The 21304-nt window shown below is 38.4% G+C and overlaps 1 protein-coding gene and 1 non-coding gene across 4 annotated transcripts in view; one reads left to right on the forward strand and one right to left on the reverse strand.

The window, feature by feature from the left end:
* The window catches only part of LOC123002460 (uncharacterized), a 258559-nt gene that overhangs the window by 151305 nt on the left and 85950 nt on the right, over positions 1-21304 (reverse strand). The gene's annotated exons all lie outside the window — the stretch shown is intronic.
* Positions 6406-6584, forward strand: LOC123002462 (5.8S ribosomal RNA). Its single transcript, XR_006412098.1, has one exon. It is a non-coding gene; the product is annotated as a 5.8S ribosomal RNA (ribosomal RNA).

Below are 21304 nucleotides of genomic sequence, written 5' to 3' on the forward strand. Positions count from 1 at the left end.
TACCACTCTTTTTTTTAATCGCGTTGAAAAGAAAACACAAAATCATTTTTATCCTGCGAACGGAAGAAACAATTGGCATGGTTCAAAAACAGAAAAATCTGTCTTTCCATAGCCGATTACAAGAAAAAAAAATAGATTTTATTAGACCGTAGATGACCAAGCGATAGCGTTTTTATAGTCTAAAAGTAGGATTTCGTCCAAAGGGCCAGTCTGCAAAAATACCATTATATTTTTCTCAGAAAGCCCCCTATTTAACGGATTTTATGCCACTGGTTTCAAAGTGGGATCTCTCTTGACGAATTAGCTATGAATTCTTTTGCACCTTTTTTGTAGTAGTTAACTGTCAGAAAAAACTAATAAGTAATTTAAAATAATCGTATATGCTTTGGAAAAAATTAACAAATCAATGAAAAGAATTCATAGCTAATTCCTCAAGAGAGATCCCACTTTGAAACCAGTGGCATCTACGGTCTAATAAAATCTATTTTTTTTTTGTAATCGGCTATGGAAAGACAGATTTTTCTGTTTTTGAACCATGCCAATTGTTTCTTCCGTTCGCAGGATAAAAATGATTTTGTGTTTTCTTTTCAACGCGATTATACGGCGAAAGAGTGGTAGCATTGACAAAATAGGTATGAGGTAAACTATTGGAAGCAAGTGGCTTTGCAATCAATGTGGTACTGTCCACATACAAAAAAAAAAAAAAGTGGGGTGGCCGGGTTGACATGGAACGTCCCATATACAAACTATTAGTTTACCGCCCATATTTTGCGAAGTGTAGTGTTAACTAGATGAGTAAGAAAAAAGGTTTTTTTTTTTAATATTAGAAAACAATTATCGGCCCTGTTCTAGTTTTCACTTCCGAAAGTTTCACACGGATTCGAATTTCCCAGACCTGTTCCAAGACTCACTTCCGAAAGAACTGCACGGAATCGAATTTCCCTCTGTTGTTACTCTGTTAACTTCCGAAAAATTCACACGGAAACTTTCCGCCAAGCATATGACAGGCGGATTTAAATTCGGCAGTATAAAGATTAATTCTTTAAATATACTTCGCGATAGCTTTATAAGTCAATAATATTTTTATGCTATTCCTTGATGTTTTATGTTCCTAATTGCATCATCGGAATCGAAATTATTTGCATATATGACTTATTAATAATTATTTTGTGGTTGCACCTTAAAACTCGGTAAATTCTAGCTATGACAATTAATGCAAATCCGCCGCCCTTGTTCTAAATTCCGCTCGGATTTGGTAAAAATGGCCTAGAGTTGTCACGGTATGGATATAAGTTAGAATTTCCTTGGGACTTATTCTAAATTTATCCGATAAGGTTAATGGTTCTTTTATTAGAAAGATAATTTATCCTAATTAACGAAATAAGTGTTTTGGCTCGGAATACCATATTTTTTCATGTGAAATTTGAACGGGGACATTTGATAGGGACTTTGTTTTTCGACTTTGGCATCTCTGTATGCTCTTACAGTTTGCAATACTATGGTTCCCACACTGATTTTTATACCCGTTACTCGTAGAGTAAAAGGGTATATTAGATTCGTGCAAAAGTATGTAACAGGTAGAAGGAAGCGTTTCCGACCCTATAAACTATATATATTCTTGATCGGGATCACTAGCCGAGTCGATCTAGCCATGTCCGTCTGTCCGTCTGTCTGTCCGTCTGTCTGTCTGTCTGTCTGTCTGTCTGTCTGTCTGTATGAACGCTGAGATCTCGGAAACTATAAAAGCTAGAAGATTGACATTTTGCATGCAGATTCTAGGAGTTCCTACGCAGCGCAAGTTTGTTTCAAAAGGGTGCCACGCCCCCTCTAACGCCCACAATCGCTAATATACGATTTTAAAAATTTCAATATTTTGGAAAAGTAAAAATGCAGTTTTATTGTGTTTATCAATACCTATCGAAATGTAGAAGAAATTTTTTTAATCGGACCATTCGTTAAAAAGTTACGAAGGATCAAAGTTTTTCTCCATCTCTTTCGCACTCCCTTTAGCTGAGTAACGGGTATTTGATAGTCGGGGCACCCGACTATAGCGTTCTCTCTTGTTAATACTATTCTGTCGGGAGCCTTTCAAAACTGCGCAGGGACCAATGGGAAATTTTATAAAATGTCCCTAGCAAGAAAGGGAAATTTAGTTCTGTTAAGGGGAAATTCGATAATGTTAACAAATTCACTTCCGAGTGAAAACTGGAACAGGCCTGTATATTTTAGTAAGTTACATTACAATATTTACATTTTTAATTTCTTTACTCAGCTTACTGCGATACCAAATGTCGAGCAGCGTGCTATGGCTGAACTCAACCTTGTCTTTAGCTGGAGGGGAAAGATAGAACGGGCAGGAACGGGCAAATACAATTAATATATATTAACAAATACTGTTGCAGACTTACTTTTGTCTAGCGAGTCATAGCAGATTAGTTATATTCCACAAAACACGGACACGTTGAATAAAAGTATACTATTGTAAGACAATATAAAAACGATTAACAATATAAACACAAGACACATATATTCAAATAACTGATTTAACCTATAATCTTCATATCTTGAGCAATATTATTAATTTTTTTTTAATTAAATTTGTGCACAAAATTAAAAATAGAGAATTGTCAAACTTAATTAACTATTTGCTGCTTCTTTTTGTTTGCAAGCAGCTGATCGGTCAACGAATTTTGCGGCCCTAGCAAAACTTCAGGACTGCAAATATTCAACCTAAAGTTATCGGTTGTTTGTAGTTAAACAATATATTATAAGAATATTAAAGTTAATTCAATATATTTTACCATGGAAATTTTAATTTTATGCAAAACAAGAAAGGAACCTACCTTCGGCCAGCCGAAGCTTATATACCCTTGCAGATAAAAGAATGCTCACTCGGTGCAGTTCCAGGGATTCCAGATTCAGCGTTTCTATTTCTTTATATTTTGTTTTTAAGTAGTCAAGAATCACAACGCCTACTTCCTACAAAGTTACAATGAATTTTCTTATATTTGTTTGAATATTCCTATGGGAGCCTTAAGATATAGTGGTGCGATCCGGCTCGCTCCGACATACACTTGCCAGAAAAAGTATGCGTACAAATATTTTCCGCAACTTTAGAGCTTAAAAAAACGTCTTAAAAAAATTCGTAAAAATGTCATTTTAATTTTAACATTTAGTACACATATTAAGCTTTAATTTGACGTAACTTATTAATTTCTAGCACCTTTACTTTTCCTAATATAAATAAAAATGTACAAATTGGCCGGATTTCGCATCAGAAAAAGTATGCGTACAAATGCATATGGTATTAGAAAAAGCCATATTTTGGGCAAAGTACGTCGAGTTTAGTACGGAGTTTGATACCCTTTATGTTTTATAACTTCAGTCTACATATTCGGCATCGATTGGACCAATGTCCTTGCATCCTTCGCCGTTATTTGATTCCATTCCTCGACATTGAGTTTTTTCAGGATATCCTTGGATGCAAGGGTGTGAAGGAAAGTCCTGCCCTCCAGGACATCACAAAAATGCTTTACGGGATTGACATATACTATTTTGATTTCGAATGTAGCTGTTTTACACATAAAAGCTTTGTTTTGTGGGCGCAATGTTTAGGTTCGTTGTCCTCTTGGTACCAAAAGTCCTTTTCGAGTCCCACTTTCAGGACGCTTTAATTTCTTGTCTTAAAGTGCATAAAACAACCAACAAAATGAGGTATCGTTTATTAAAATCGGTCAACAACTTAACGAGAAATGGGTATAAACACTTTCTTATTTAGATTGAAGGTTAGTTTTTTTTGAAATTCGTATGAAATTCGTGCATTACGCCAAAGCAGTTGTTTGTTTGGTTATATAGCTAGCCATAGCAACACTACTACCATTTTGACCGCAGCTGTTTACTTTCATGTTTTCTGACTATGTTTTCTAGAATTTGTTTCTGCTTTAAAAAAAATCTTAAAAATTTTTTAAGTATGGGGTTTAAAAGATAAAGGGTGTATCTTTTAAAAAACTTTAACATCGAATCAAACCATGCATCCATTTGCCTCTGAGAGCTCCGCAAAGTTGGCCAATTTCAGCATTTTTCGAACTTTGAGGTCCTTTTGCTAAGAATCCTTGCGTCGGGGAACTTTTTGGAAAACGCAGTTTAACTTGGGAATTCGTAACGAATCCAAAAATATAGCATCCATCGAGGTAAATTTAAAAAGCACTAAAAATGCTGCACAGTGTTATTAATGCTGCGTTCCGACTATTACAATTCTGAAACGAAACGATACAATGAAACGATACTACAGTGTCGCAGTCAGATTTGGCTATTTTAAATCAGAGCAATGTTTAATACCTATGTAAGTACCTTAATAATTCCAAAGGTATATAAAAATAAATACCTAGGTAAGGTAAAAGGTACTCAATTATTTGTATACCTAGGTAAGGTAAAAGGTACCACTAAATTGTACCTAGGTACGTACCTAGGTAAAAGTATCTAGGTATGTCCCAACACTGATTACCGGTGGAGTTCTTATATGTGTTTAAATACTTGTATTTTTTCATATGTTCCTCCTATTTAAAAACCTGCATTAGTGCTCTTAAACGAGTGTTATTGTGGGCCGGTACAATTACTTTGAACAAATTAGAGTGCTTAAAGCAGGCTTCAAATGCCTGAATATTCTGTGCATGGGATAATGAAATAAGACCTCTGTTCTGCTTTCATTGGTTTTCAGATCAAGAGGTAATGATTAATAGAAGCAGTTTGGGGGCATTAGTATTACGACGCGAGAGGTGAAATTCTTGGACCGTCGTAAGACTAACTTAAGCGAAAGCATTTGCCAAAGATGTTTTCATTAATCAAGAACGAAAGTTAGAGGTTCGAAGGCGATCAGATACCGCCCTAGTTCTAACCATAAACGATGCCAGCTAGCAATTGGGTGTAGCTACTTTTATGGCTCTCTCAGTCGCTTCCCGGGAAACCAAAGCTTTTGGGCTCCGGGGGAAGTATGGTTGCAAAGCTGAAACTTAAAGGAATTGACGGAAGGGCACCACCAGGAGTGGAGCCTGCGGCTTAATTTGACTCAACACGGGAAAACTTACCAGGTCCGAACATAAGTGTGTAAGACAGATTGATAGCTCTTTCTCGAATCTATGGGTGGTGGTGCATGGCCGTTCTTAGTTCGTGGAGTGATTTGTCTGGTTAATTCCGATAACGAACGAGACTCAAATATATTAAATAGATATCTTCAGGATTATGGTGTTGAAGCTTATATAGCCTTCATTCATGGTGGCAGTAAAATGTTTATTGTGTTTGAATGTGTTTATATAAGTGGAGCCGTACTTGTTGGTTTGTCCCATTATAAGGACACTAGCTTCTTAAATGGACAAATTGCGTCTAGCAATAATGAGATTGAGCAATACCAGGTCTGTGATGCCCTTAGATGTCCTGGGCTGCACGCGCGCTACAATGAAAGTATCAACGTGTATTTCCTAGACCGAGAGGTCCGGGTAAACCGCTGAACCACTTTCATGCTTGGGATTGTGAACTGAAACTGTTCACATGAACTTGGAATTCCCAGTAAGTGTAAGTCATTAACTCGCATTGATTACGTCCCTGCCCTTTGTACATACCGCCCGTCGCTACTACCGATTGAATTATTTAGTGAGGTCTCCGGACGTGATCACTGTGACGCCTTGTGTGTTACGGTTGTTTCGCAAAAGTTGACCGAACTTGATTATTTAGAGGAAGTAAAAGTCGTAACAAGGTTTCCGTAGGTGAACCTGCGGAAGGATCATTATTGTATAATATCCTTACCGTTAATAAAAAAATTTGTTAATACAAATTTAATACAAATTACCAATATATATATATATATACATAATAATTATAATAATAATTATACCAAAAATATAATCTTAAAAGTAAAAGATCAAATAAATTTCGAACAAGCAAATCGAAATATTGTAATAATATAATATTATTACAAATAAATTAAATAGAAACAAACTTAAAATTCGAACAAGCAAATCGAATTATTAATATAATAAAATATATTTTATATATTTATTATAAACTTTTGTGTGTATATGGACCATAATATACACGCGTTGCGAGATGTATTGGCCAACTAATTTGATGATGATCATACATTGGATAATGCAACAACCTAAAATATACAATGTTGTACCTGGTTTCAGGTTAATGTTTTATATAAAATTATCAATATATATTAACAAACAAATGCCATTACAAATAATACTTTGATATATATTGTTTATATAAAACTAAGACATTTCGCAGCATTTATTTTAGGTATATAAATACATTTATTGAAGGAATTGATATATGCCAGTAAAATGGTGTATTTTTAATTTCTTTCAATAAAAACATATTTGACCAAATTTAAAACCAATATTATAAAACTCTAAGCGGTGGATCACTCGGCTCATGGGTCGATGAAGAACGCAGCAAACTGTGCGTCATCGTGTGAACTGCAGGACACATGAACATCGACATTTTGAACGCATATCGCAGTCCATGCTGTTATGTACTTTAATTAATTTTATAGTGCTGCTTGGACTACATATGGTTGAGGGTTGTAAGACTATGCTAATTAAGTTGTTTATACAAATTTTATAATAAAATTTTATAAGCATATGGTATATTATTGGATAAAAATAATTTAATTATTTTATTCATAATATTAACAAATATATGAAAAACATTATCTCACAATAGTAATTAAACTTTGAGAAAAACGAAGAGGAATATTTTCTTTTTCAATCAAATAATACTGAGAAATGTCTAGCATAAAATATTATCTAGAATTGTCTCTTATTAATGATTTGAAATATGAAAAACGTTGACAATATTATTATTCTTCGTTAATTCGTTACAAATAAATGCCATTAATATATATATACGTCAGCTTTAAACGAATTTAATAAAATGTTTTATCATTATATATAAAGAATTAATTGCAAATAAAAGTTATATACAACCTCAACTCATATGGGACTACCCCCTGAATTTAAGCATATTAATTAGGGGAGGAAAAGAAACTAACAAGGATTTTCTTAGTAGCGGCGAGCGAAAAGAAATCAGTTCAGCACTAAGTCACTTTGTCTATATGGCAAATGTGAGATGCAGTGTATGGAGCGTCAATATTCTAGTATGAGAAATTAACGATTTAAGTCCTTCTTAAATGAGGCCATTTACCCATAGAGGGTGCCAGGCCCGTATAACGTTAATGATTACTAGATGATGTTTCCAAAGAGTCGTGTTGCTTGATAGTGCAGCACTAAGTGGGTGGTAAACTCCATCTAAAACTAAATATAACCATGAGACCGATAGTAAACAAGTACCGTGAGGGAAAGTTGAAAAGAACTCTGAATAGAGAGTTAAACAGTACGTGAAACTGCTTAGAGGTTAAGCCCGATGAACCTGAATATCCGTTATGGAAAATTCATCATTAAAATTGTAATATTTAAACAATATTATGATAATAGTGTGCATTTTTTCCATATAAGGACATTGTAATCTATTAGCATACCAAATTTATCATAAAATATAACTTATAGTTTATTCAAATTAAATTGCTTGCATTTTAACACAGAATAAATGTTATTAATTTGATAAAGTGCTGATAGATTTATATGAATACAGTGCGTTAATTTTTCGGAATTATATAATGGCATGATTATCATTGATTTTTGTGTTTATTATATGCACTTGTAGGATTAACAATGCGAAAGATTCAGGATACCTTCGGGACCCGTCTTGAAACACGGACCAAGGAGTCTAACATATGTGCAAGTTATTGGGATATAAACCTAATAGCGTAATTAACTTGACTAATAATGGGATTAGTTTTTTAACTATTTATAGCTAATTAACACAATCCCGGGGCGTTCTATATAGTTATGTATAATGATATTTATATTATTTATGCCTCTAACTGGAACGTACCTTGAGCATATATGCTGTGACCCGAAAGATGGTGAACTATACTTGATCAGGTTGAAGTCAGGGGAAACCCTGATGGAAGACCGAAACAGTTCTGACGTGCAAATCGATTGTCAGAATTGAGTATAGGGGCGAAAGACCAATCGAACCATCTAGTAGCTGGTTCCTTCCGAAGTTTCCCTCAGGATAGCTGGTGCATTTTAATATTATATAAAATAATCTTATCTGGTAAAGCGAATGATTAGAGGCCTTAGGGTCGAAACGATCTTAACCTATTCTCAAACTTTAAATGGGTAAGAACCTTAACTTTCTTGATATGAAGTTTAAGGTTATGATATAATGTGCCCAGTGGGCCACTTTTGGTAAGCAGAACTGGCGCTGTGGGATGAACCAAACGTAATGTTACGGTGCCCAAATTAACAACTCATGCAGATACCATGAAAGGCGTTGGTTGCTTAAAACAGCAGGACGGTGATCATGGAAGTCGAAATCCGCTAAGGAGTGTGTAACAACTCACCTGCCGAAGCAACTAGCCCTTAAAATGGATGGCGCTTAAGTTGTATTCCTATACATTACCGCTAAAGTAGATGATTTATATTACTTGTGATATAAATTTTGAAACTTTAGTGAGTAGGAAGGTACAATGGTATGCGTAGAAGTGTTTGGCGTAAGCCTGCATGGAGCTGCCATTGGTACAGATCTTGGTGGTAGTAGCAAATAATCGAATGAGACCTTGGAGGACTGAAGTGGAGAAGGGTTTCGTGTGAACAGTGGTTGATCACGAGTTAGTCGGTCCTAAGTTCAAGGCGAAAGCCGAAAATTTTCAAGTAAAACCAAAAACGCAATATATACAAATCAAGCTAATATAATATACTTGAATAATTTTGAACGAAAGGGAATACGGTTCCAATTCCGTAACCTGTTGAGTATCCGTTTGTTATTAAATATGGGCCTCGTGCTCATCCTGGCAACAGGAACGACCATAAAGAAGCCGTCGAGAGATATCGGAAGAGTTTTCTTTTCTGTTTTATAGCCGTACTACCATGGAAGTCTTTCGCAGAGAGATATGGTAGATGGGCTAGAAGAGCATGACATATACTGTTGTGTCGATATTTTCTCCTCGGACCTTGAAAATTTATGGTGGGGACACGCAAACTTCTCAACAGGCCGTACCAATATCCGCAGCTGGTCTCCAAGGTGAAGAGTCTCTAGTCGATAGAATAATGTAGGTAAGGGAAGTCGGCAAATTAGATCCGTAACTTCGGGATAAGGATTGGCTCTGAAGATTGAGATAGTCGGGCTTGATTGGGAAACAATAACATGGTTTATGTGCTCGTTCTGGGTAAATAGAGTTTCTAGCATTTATGTTAGTTACTTGTTCCCCGGATAGTTAGTTACGTAGCCAATTGTGGAACTTTCTTGCTAAAATTTTTAAGAATACTAATTGGGTCAAACCAATTAGTTCTTATTAATTATAACGATTATCAATTAACAATCAATTCAGAACTGGCACGGACTTGGGGAATCCGACTGTCTAATTAAAACAAAGCATTGTGATGGCCCTAGCGGGTGTTGACACAATGTGATTTCTGCCCAGTGCTCTGAATGTCAAAGTGAAGAAATTCAAGTAAGCGCGGGTCAACGGCGGGAGTAACTATGACTCTCTTAAGGAGGGGAATAAATTTCCGCAAGGAGATCCGTAATCCGTCAGTCATATCTAAACTCAAGTCGACTCAAAACCTCCTCGTGGTGTTCACCGGTAATGTTATTCAGTCAAATGTTTAACAGCTAATTCGAGCGGCGAAATGTTCCAAGGGGCTAGTAACCCCGTGGAATATTATATTGGAGCAACTAGCATAAATTCAGAAGAGCCTCGGAACCCAAACACTGATCCGTCGACGACCCGACCCCCCGTGGATAACTTCCCGGGGAAAGCCCAATATATATCAAACGCATTGGTTACTCAATCTGGGGTACCATGCACAGTATGTGGAAGGTCCTTTAAAAGCAATGGAGGCCTTGGTGTGCATATGAAATCTCAACATCCAGACGAACTTGATGGTATTCGTCGACGTGTTGATATTAAGGCACGGTGGACTGAGGAAGAGAAGTGGATGATGGCGAGAAAGGAGGTTGAGCTCACGGCAAATGGTATTAAACACATGAACAAGCAACTAGCGGTAACTTTCACGAACTGTAGCGTCGAAGCGATCAAAAAGCTGAGACAGAGGGACGAATATAAGGAGAAAATCGAGCAGATAAGAGGGCAATCAGCTCTCGTCCCAGAAGTTGCAAGTCTAACCATACGGCGCCGCCCTAGTAATAGTGAGCAAAACCAACAAGTATCAATATCGGAAACATCCCCAATCAATTCACAAACAGAACTGTCGAACAGCGAAATCTTGCGGACGCTGCGTGGGTATAGCCCCGTAGTTTGTCCTCCCAAATAGAGAGCCCAAGAACTTCAAACTATCATTGATAGGGCGGAGTTCGACGGGAAGGAAACCACTCTCCAATGCTTATCAGTCTATCTCCAGGGAATTTTTCCGGTACAGGGTGCACGACGCACGCTGACGAGGCCGACACGGCGGCCTCGGAGTAGGAGAGAGCGCAGAAGGCAACAGTATGCTTGTGTTCAGCGTAACTGGGATAAGCATAAAGGGAGGTGCATTAAGTCCTTGCTCGAGGAAGCTGATGAGTCGGTAATTCCAACCCGAGAATACATGGAACCCTATTGGAGGGAGATAATGACTCAGCCTAGCCCAAGCTCTTGCGGAAACATGGTGACCTATACGGATCACTCGCTTGAGAGGGTATGGTCCGCAATTACAGTGCGCGATCTTAGGGCGTCAAGAGTTAAATTATCTAGCTCTCCGGGGCCTGACGGAATAACTCCAAAATCTGCTAAGGAGGTGCCGTCAGGCGTTATGCTTCGCATAATGAACGTAATTCTATGGTGCGGAAAATTACCTCACTTTATCCGACAGGCCAGAACCATCTTCATTCCGAAGACGGGGACGGCTAACAGACCGCAAGACTTTCGTCCAATATCGGTGCCTTCAGTCTTAGTAAGACAACTAAATGCCATATTAGCAACCCGGTTGAGTTCATCAGTCAATTGGGACCCGCGTCAGCGTGGCTTCTTACCAACAGACGGATGCGCCGATAATGCGACGATAGTCGACTTAGTCTTGAGGAACGCCCATAAAAGCTATAGATATTGCTACATAGCCAATCTGGATATTAGCAAGGCATTTGACTCTTTGTCTCATGCAAAAGCTTACGGCGCGCCAAAGGAATTTGTCGACTACGTACAGAATTCGTACGAGGTTGGAGGTACCAGTCTCTGCGGAGAAGGTTGGTGTTCAGAGGAATTCGTCCCTGCGAGAGGTGTAAAGCAGGGTGACCCTTTGTCTCCAATTCTATTTAATCTGGTCATTGATCAGTTACTTAGAGCCTTTCCCAACGAAATTGGTACCAAGGTCGGAACTGCCATGACAAACGCGGCCGCGTTTGCAGACGATTTGGTACTATTTGCGGAAACTCGTAAGGGGCTTCAAACGTTGTTGGACAAGACAGTTTGCTATCTTGCATCTGTTGGTCTCACCCTAAATGCCAATAAGTGTTTCACTTTAGGTATCAAGGGTCAGCCGAAACAAAAGTGTACTGTGCTAGAACCACAGCCCTTCTGCGTAGGCTTGAACGGGTGTCCAACACTGAAGCGTACGAACGAGTGGAAGTATTTAGGAATCCATTTCAATGCAAATGGGAGAGTGAAGTGCAATCCGGCGGAGGACATCGGTCCAAAGCTACTAAGATTGTCTCAAGCTCCCTTAAAGCCACAACAGAAGTTATTTGCCCTCCGAACAGTTCTTATCCCACAACTCTATCACAAGTTAACCCTTGGGAGTGTGACGATAGGGGTGTTACGGAAATCTGACAAATTGATACGATTTTATGTGCGTAAATGGTTAAATTTACCACCGGATGTGCCGATAGCATTCGTTCATGCCCCCCCAAAATGTGGGGGACTTGGAATTCCATCATTAAGATGGATGGCTCCGATGCTTCGTCTAAGACGATTGAGAAACTTAAAATGGCCTCACTTCGAACAATCCGAAGTAGCCAGCTCTTTCATCGAAGACGAAAAGCGAAGGGCCCAAGTTAGGTTGCTAGCTGAACAAAATGAATTGCTATCGCGTCCGGCAATAGAAGAGTATTAAGCAAATAGATTGTACATGTCTGTTGATGGCAGCGGTCTCCGTGAAGCGGGTGATTACGCCCCACAACACGGATGGGTAAGTCAACCCACGCGTCTGCTAACAGGAAAGGAATATGTAAACGGAATCAAACTGCGGATAAATGCCCTACCCACGAAGTCTCGTACTACGAGGGGAAGGCACGAATTGGATCGACAGTGTCGTGCAGGATGTGATGCTCCCGAAACATCAAACCACATCATGCAAAAATGCTATCGCTCGCATGGGAGGCGGGTAGCTAGACACAACTGCGTAGTAAATCGAATCAAGCGGGGAATTGAGGAGAGAGGCTGCGTGGTCATTGTTGAACCAAGTCTGCAGGGCGAATCCGGTACTCATAAACCGGACCTGGTGGTACTCCGACAAAATCACATTGATGTGATCGACGTGCAGGTAACGACAGACGGACATTCTTTGGACAATGCGCATCAGCGCAAAATCCAGAGATACGATACCCCGGACATACGGACAATATTGCGGCGAAAATTCTGTGCTACATCTGACATCGAGTTCCATTCTGCCACCCTCAATTGGAGGGGGATTTGGAGTGGTCAATCCGTAAACCGGTTGGTCACGAAGCGTCTCCTAAGCAAATATGATAGTCATATCATTAGCGTCCAAGTGATGAGAGGCAGCCTTTGCTGTTTTAGGCAATTCATGTATTATATTGGATACTCAAGAGATTTGACGTAGCTGAGCGCGTTTGATATAGTGATAAATGCCTGCTGCCTGGGCTCAACATCAAATACAGGCATAAACATCGCAACTAGCAACAAGGAGGATGGTTTTAGTACGTAGGCATTGCGGAACCCTCAACGTGAAGAAGGTTCAGATAGAGCAATGAATCGTGCATGCTAGAGTCATTGGTTCGACCTAGTATCTTTCAAAGATTTCCATTCCTTCGCGATCAAAAAAAAAAAAAAAAAAAAACCAAATGCCTCGTCATCTAATTAGTGACGCGCATGAATGGATTAACGAGATTCCTACTGTCCCTATCTATAGAGATAGATGTACCTCTTAAGGTAGCCAACTGAACGGACGTGCTTTTAGTCGTGCTGCTTAGAGTCGGGTATTTTCGTGAGTTTCGGCGCTGGAAAGCGTTTTAAAATTTGCGGTTTGTGAAGGTGAACGGCTGGTTGTGAGAATCGAGTTGGAAAAGTGAGGATAAGGGTGGAAATTCGCAGTTTTTCGAATTGGGAATTTTCCATTGCGCCACGTGCGTTGAGAAAGTGCGCTCTCGCGAGTGCTCTCTGGAGAGAGGCGTTAGGCACAAGTGCGGGATTTCTCTCGTACGATCAGCTGTGCTAGCGGGAGTGTGTACGGACTAAGTGGTTGGTGCCATTGCTAAGTGCTGCCAGATCGCTGGAAATATAATTTGGTGAGTTACTTTACTAAGTTATATTTTTGGGTGGTTGTTTGTTGCCGATAGAAGTCGTCCGCAATGGACACCATCGAGTCCGGAAGCGAGTCGGCGAGCAGTCGCAGTAGCAGCGCTACTGGTCGGGGTAGGGGTCGCCCTAGAGGGAAACGCGGCCATCAGGGGAAGACCCGCGATGCGTCGCGAGCCAAGGTGCCGGCTGTGGATGGGGCCTCTGGTGGCCCAGAGCCCGTTGTCGAGGAGAATCTTGATTCTCTCGAGATGCCGCCGCCTCCTGCACCCGCTGGTAGGCCCGTTGCCGCCCCTGGCCATACTCCTGACAATGATGCCACCGCATCTGCTGCCGCAAGGATCGCGGATGCTGCTGCCGCCAGGATCGCCGCTGCCCCCGCTGGAGCTGAGGTCGTTGTCCCCTCGCCCGTTGCTCACAAATCGGAGGACTTTGCCATGGAGGTTGTCAAAGGAGGCTCAGGCCGCGTCGCTGAAGAGCTGGCGGCGATAAGGGAGGCATTTGTTTTGCACTCCGCGGCCCGCCTCTCACAGAGCGCCATCAAGGAAGTGATGAGTATCACAGCGAGATACGAGGCGTTGATTTCCGCGCTGAATGTTCGGAACGCCGTGCTTGAAGACCGCTTTGAGCAGTCGGTTAAGCCGCTCCCGCCGCCACCCCAGCGACCGGTTCTTGCTGCCACCGCGCCGGCTTCTTATTCAGCTGCATACCCTAGCCTGCCCTCTGCTGCACCGGTCCCACTGCCGCGTAAGCCGCGGGAGACCTGGTCGGCAGTCGTGCACAGCAGTCGTGCCAGTTTGATGGCAACTTACCTTCGTACCTCACGTACTTGGGTGCGGTCCTACTGCTGGCCAGCAGAACCCCCGTAATCCTTGGCATTCATGCGAATGCTCCTAGCGCTGAGGGACTTGCTTACTATAATCGGGATGAGCTGCTGCCTCAGTGGATCTTTGAAAAGGAAACCGCGGTTCTAAACCAGCCAAGCTCGGTGTATATGTTCGAGTCCATTAATGGACGGAGCGACATCGACGTGACGACCGTCAACGTTGCAGGATCTATGCTGGCCTCTATTGGGAGTTAAGTGACCACATCATTACTGTTGTGGCCAACTTAGCGATACAGCCGTTAAGAGCCTAACTCCGGTGCCGTCCTGGAACTTCTCCAATACACGTTGGCGGTTGTTCGAGCAGGAAATGGTGAGTAGGGCAGCCAAACTTCCGGAAGACTTCTCAGAATCGCCGCTGGACCAACAAGTCGTCTCTACCCTTCGCAGGATCGTTCACGAAGTGTGCGACCTTGTTTTGGGTAGGAGATCCAGACCAGGTTGGTGGACGGCCATTAATTTGGGACCTGCTGATGGATGTACTGCTCAGGCGCCTTGATTGGTGCTGCACACGTTTCCACCAGCAAGACGGTAAGAGCTTCGACGCACACCTGGGGTAAAATTTGCTGGAGCAAATTTACCGTACGTTAGCAGCTGCCGGTACCTTGGCATCACTTGAAATTCTTCGAGCATGTCAGTAATCTCCGACAGCGGATGACTGGAGTCGATGCAGCATTGGCGCGTGAGCTTCGAGCATAGAGTAATAATGTATAGAGGCACCATTTGCTTTGCCCGTACCTCTGCCCAAGCTCTGCTGAGAGACAATTCCAGGCCAAGTTCGAAGCGAACATCGATTTCTCACCGCATCCAACATGTGCGAAGCAACAGCAATAGTGGGGAGAGTCCACATTTTTTTATGAATAGAAAACATATTTATTTAGAAAACAAATATAAGATAGGATAAGATAGTTATTCAATAAAAATTGTTATTATCCTCAACCTTAAGTCTCTGAAGAAAAAACCAAAAGGTTAAAAATTTGGTGGTTCTTTTTTTTAAAAGGGGCAAAAAAGGGCAAAAAGCAATTCTTAATCATTTTGTTAATAAATTTCTATAACAACCTTGCGTTGATCAGCGTAGATTTTTAACTAAAGCTTAACAGAACACAAACACTTTTTAAAGTTTTCGGCTAAAATAGACATACACAAGACATTAAATAGGTGGCATCATTGGCGAATTCGCCGAAGAGAGCGGCAGAGCAAATGGCGTCTCTATACATTTTTAGTCTATGGCTCTGCTGAGAGCCTATTCCAGGCCAAGTTTGAAGCGAACATCGATTTCTCACCGCATCCAACATGTGCGAAGCAACAGCAATAGTGGTGGGATTCCATATACAAAAACAAAACAGTGAGTGAGGGGCGGTGCAGATATATAAAATTCCATAAAACCATGGGCCAAAATGCATGTTCGAATCGAACATATTTAAAATTAGGGAAATTTCCGTTTTTCGCCTAGGTGGCATTATTGGCGAACTCGCCGAAGAGAGCGGCAGAGCAAATGGCGTCTCTATACATAATTACTCTATGGAAATACAGTGGCTCACAGCTTATTTCGTGCAGAGGTAGACTTAAAATTCAAACTCGTATAGCTAACAAACTGTACGATAATTTACCAAAATTTAAATGCAGTTATGTTAGGTAGTATTCTGGCCCTTATTAACCCACTTTTCTATTTTAAGATTCCATAGAATAACACTTAAAATTAAAAAAAAACTAAAATCATTGACTTTTTTAATGTCACAGCTTATTTCGTGCAAAACTTTAAAATTATTATTATTTGTAAATTATGGCTAAAAATGTGTTTGTTAAATTTACTATACATTTTTAATAATTTTAAGTCTGTTCCAGTTCAGATACTTTTGTACAGGATGCATTTTGGGCCTATTGGTACCACTTAATTCCTTCGTAAGAAGCATTTGACCATGGACAGTTGAGAACTAAGTCCTTGCTCAAAAAATTCTGCAAATTTGGGATACATTTTTCGACATTTTTAATACGAAAATATACATTTAAACATTTTAATTGATTATTTTATTTTTTTGCATGTAACTTTTTTTTAGTGTATTTGACATAATTAAAATTCAAAAAAAAATTGTTAATAATACGCGCTTCAATGTAGAAATAAAAAAAACACATTTTTAGCCATAATTTACAAATAATAATAATTTTAAAGTTTTGCACGAAATAAGCTGTGACATTAAAAAAGTCAATGATTTTAGTTTTTTTAATTTTAAGTGTTATTCTATGGAATCTTAAAATAGAAAAGTGGGTTAATAAGGGCCAGAATACTACCTAACATAACTGCATTTAAATTTTGGCAAATTATCGTATAGATTGTTAGCTATACGAGTTTGAATTTTAAGTTTACCTCTGCACGAAATAAGCTGTAAGCCACTGTATATAGGGTCGGAAACGACTCCTTCACTGCGTTGCAAACTTCTGAATGAAATCATAACACCCTCTGGAAGGGTATAAAAAGAGATAATGAAATAATAAACGAGGGGGGAATACTAGAAGTATTCGTGCGTAGGCCTGACACACTCCTTTTTTTTTTAAAGAAGAGGTTTTTAAGAAATTAGTGCAAAAGACACGAAGTCAATCGAATTACTACAACCGAAGATACAGATTTTCTATGAAAGGGTACTTTTTCAAAATGAACGTTTTTAGCAATTCTAAAAATAAAAATTTTTTTTTTTCGGCCAAATCCTGATACACGTGTTTTCTTATTTTCCGAATAGTACACATAAGAAAAGTTTCAGGCAAATCAAAAATGTGACCCAAGAAAAGGTGCTCGGTTTGTAAAAGAACCGCCCATATACCAAATTACCATACCAGCGGAAGAATTTTGTTTCGATCTGGCACTTTTGGGTTTCAGACATTAATCACTTTTAAAATTGCAAAAAAAATGCATTCAAGTTTAAAATAATTATCGCTATTAGCAAAAAAGAGCCATCGAGTATTACTATAAAAGAGTAGATGTCGATTTGCGTCATGTTCCCCCAGCCCAAACCATAAGACCTTAAATTCTGGAAAAAATTGGGTCTAAATCGTGTGTTAGAGGAGGTGTGCACTAAGAAAGGATTTTTTAAAATTCGGCTCCTAAGGACTCCCAGGAGTCTCGAAAAATGCAAAATTGGTTGATTAAAACATCAACCATTCCCACAGTTTTTAACCAAACAAGTTGATATTTTTTTAAGCTTTGTTTGTGGAAATCTTTGAAAGCCCAGAAGATGAGCCCCCACCGACTTCCGGTTGGGGCACTTAATTAATTTTTCCGCACCGATTATGCGATCGCATCCGCTTTTGTTTTAAAGTGCGGAGCTATGCCATACAATTAGTAAGGTATTTTTTTTTTGTTTTTTGGACCCACGGTTGATTTTATATGACCCTTTTTATTTGCGTGGGTTGCGGGGGGCCTCTTTGGCAGCACGTTGTTTTTGTTTTTCGCAGCACTCACGAACGTCAGCAAAAGCAGAGCGAAAGAGTAGTGAGCAGAGAGAGAGTCATTTGAAGCGAAAGAGACGCCGCCAATGTTTTTTTTCTGGCTTAGAAACACCTGATAAAATTTTTACTATTTGGATACCAGAACGGATTATCAATTCTAAGTCAAAGTGTGTAGCCAACCCATTAAATTCATAAGGAATTGTTGTTTTGATTTTAAAAACATTTTGGATTGGCTTTCAAGGGGAGAGCAGGGAAAAACTTTCAGTCGTCACATTTGCATGTGAGAAACGCAATGACAAACACACATCGATAAATTGGCATGTACAGTGAGTCACATTAATATTCGGTTTTTTTTTTGTCAACTTCAAACGTGAATAAAAAGTTTGAAACTAATAAAACAAAAAATCAAATAATGCAGAAATAAAGCTTATTTTATTACCTTTTCATAGATATATATATGTTATTACTTTTTTTTAAATTTAACTGAGAAACATGCATAAACGAAAGAAAAGCCGAATATTGGGGCCACATTAATATTCGGTTTTCCCTTTTTGTACTAAAAATCAAAAAAATTATTTAGAAAATAAACTAAATTTGACATTTGAAATGCTAGCCATTATTGTCTATGGTATCGTTTAAATATTTTGACATACTTTAAAATTTTTTTTTTGCCTATTCTGGGCCAGTTTTTTTAACCTAAAAAAAGGATGTACGGGATAATGTCAAAAAAGTTTGCAAAGGAACAACAAATTCTCGATTTTTTTTTTTTAATTTATGGTTAAACCCTTAGCCTTTAACTAGAAATCAGTTTCAGCGCAATCCATTAATCACACCAAAAAAAATGGATGGGTACAAAACAGAGTCGCTCAGAAGAAGCGTTTTGCTGCTTGATTCCATACAAAACTTAAGGAAAAATGAATTTTTGAGCGACTCTGCTTTTGTACCCATTAATTTTTTTTGGTGTGATTAATGGATTGCGCTGAAACTGATTTCTAGTTAAAAGCTAATGGTTTAACCATAAATTAAAAAAAAAAATCGAGAATTTGTTGTTCCTTTGCAAACTTTTTTGACATTATCCCGTACATCCTTTTTTTAGGTTGAAAAAACTGGCCCAGAATATGCAAAAAAAAATTTTTAAGTATGCCAAAATATTTAAACGATACCATAGACAATAATGGCTAGCATTTCAATTGTCAAATTTAGTTTATTTTCTAAATAATTTTTTTGATTTTTAGTACAAAAAGGGAAAACCGAATATTAATGTGGCCCCAATATTCGGCTTTTCTTACGTTTATGCATGTTTCTCAGTTAAATTTAAAAAAAAGTAATAACATATATATATCTATGAAAAGGTAATAAAATAAGCTTTATTTCTGCATTATTTGTTTTTTTGTTTTATTAGTTTCAAACTTTTTATTCACGTTTGAAGTTGACAAAAAAAAAAACCGAATATTAATGTGACTCACTGTACATACATAAGTATGTAATGATTCAATTAGGATAAAATGACGGATCACCCAATGCAGCCATTCTAAATCAAATATTTTGCATAAATTTAAATTATGTTAAAGACGAGGGGCGCACGACAGTAGTAGGATAATACGGGTGCTGGCTCACTTTTAATTGATCGTGTCAAACCAATTAGCACCAATTAGTCACGCATGGTTGCACAGGTGTTATAATGACCTAATTAGCACATAGGTGTTATAATGACCTAATTAACTTAATTAATCAATAAAAGTGTGGGAAAAAGGTTGGGAAAAATGGAGTGTGTAGGTGAGAAAAATGGTGAGAAAGGGGGAAAAGTGGAGTGTGTGCGTGACCGTTAAGATGCACACAAGTGTCATAATGACCTAGTTAGCATAAAAAAGGTCACTTAGAAAGAGTGTGAGGAAAGAAAAGAAATGGAGTGTGTGGGTCACCGTTAAGATGCACACAGGTGTCAGAATTTGTGTGTAGGAGTGTGAGAGAGGTGTGTTTTTTCATGCCTAGAATTTGTGATTGGTTCTGGTGTGTAGGAGTGTGAGAGAGGGGTCATGCCTAGAATTTGTGGTTGCTTAGAGTGATCTTTACCTGAAAATTGTGTGTAGGAGCGTGAGAGAGGGGTGTTTTATTATGCGTGTCCATTTTGTTAATTCAATTAGGATTGTAGATGATATCTGTTAGTGTAACCTATCTTCAGTGGTTTTGTGGACAAAAGTGTGAGTTCGAGAACTCCCCCCCACAAAACAATGAGATTGTTTATTTAATCAAATGCGCTTTTATTTATTTAATCATATTCATGTAATATTAGTTTCCATTGAGTTTTTTAAACAAATTAATGTATCGTTCCATCAGTTTTAAGACATCTTCTTCTTTCTTTTCAATATGCATACACCTGCAGGTGTCAGGTCCGACTTTACAATCATCATATGCCCATGCACAGGATGATAGGTGTTCCCCATACTTGGAATGAATTACTGGGGTGGCTTCAACATCTTTAAAAAATGTATGAAATGATTTAAACCTCGAAACATGTTCCTTGAAGATCTCACTCCCATACTCTTTTAGGAACTCTTCAATTTTTGAGGAAATCATTTTTTTTGCTTTCAACGTAATAGGTTGAATGTATATCTTAAACTAAAGTCTGCTGGATATAAATCGTTGTATTATACTTAGAAAACAGCTGTTAAATAATACAACAGCTGTAGATAGACCACCCTCAAAAACAAAATCAAAACAATAGATTTTTTTTTTTATATCTTTATTTTAGAATTTCAATATATGATGAAATTAATTTTCTAACTTTATATTGTTGAATTACAAAATGAAAACAAGCACACGTTTCTATATTATCATTAGAAAATTTACATAAATTAAAATGTTCTCCAAATGTTGTTTTTATAAACTCCTTCACGTCAATACTCATGAACATGTCCCTTGACTCCAACAGTAATTTCAAGTCCTCTTTTGAAATCATATTTCCAAATGTATTAATAAATAAAGTAATTTTATTTATCAAGGAAGAATAATTCGGTATATTTGGATTTTTATTAGAATCCGACATTTCGTAAACTTCTTTTCTCGACTCTCAAATTGTGAATGAAAGAATGAATGATGAAAAGTTGTTGTTGCTAGCAGTTTTCTTTTGTGTAAAAGTTTAAGATTTTATGAGCATTGTTGAGTGAGCAGACACCATCTACAGCATGTAATGAGCAATATGGGAAGTGTTTTCCATCCATTATTTTTAGAGAGGGACATCCAATTTCATCAATGTTAATTACATCATCAATTTTTAAAAATTTTTGCAGGAATAACCTTTTTTGATATCCTTTACAAATTATTTCCTTTTTTCTAATTATTTCTCTTAAATACACTTGTATTTCTTTGAAAAAGTATACTCC

Source organism: Drosophila takahashii, chromosome X (genome assembly GCF_030179915.1).
Source record: "Drosophila takahashii strain IR98-3 E-12201 chromosome X, DtakHiC1v2, whole genome shotgun sequence".
NCBI classification, from domain to species: Eukaryota; Metazoa; Arthropoda; class Insecta; order Diptera; family Drosophilidae; genus Drosophila; species Drosophila takahashii.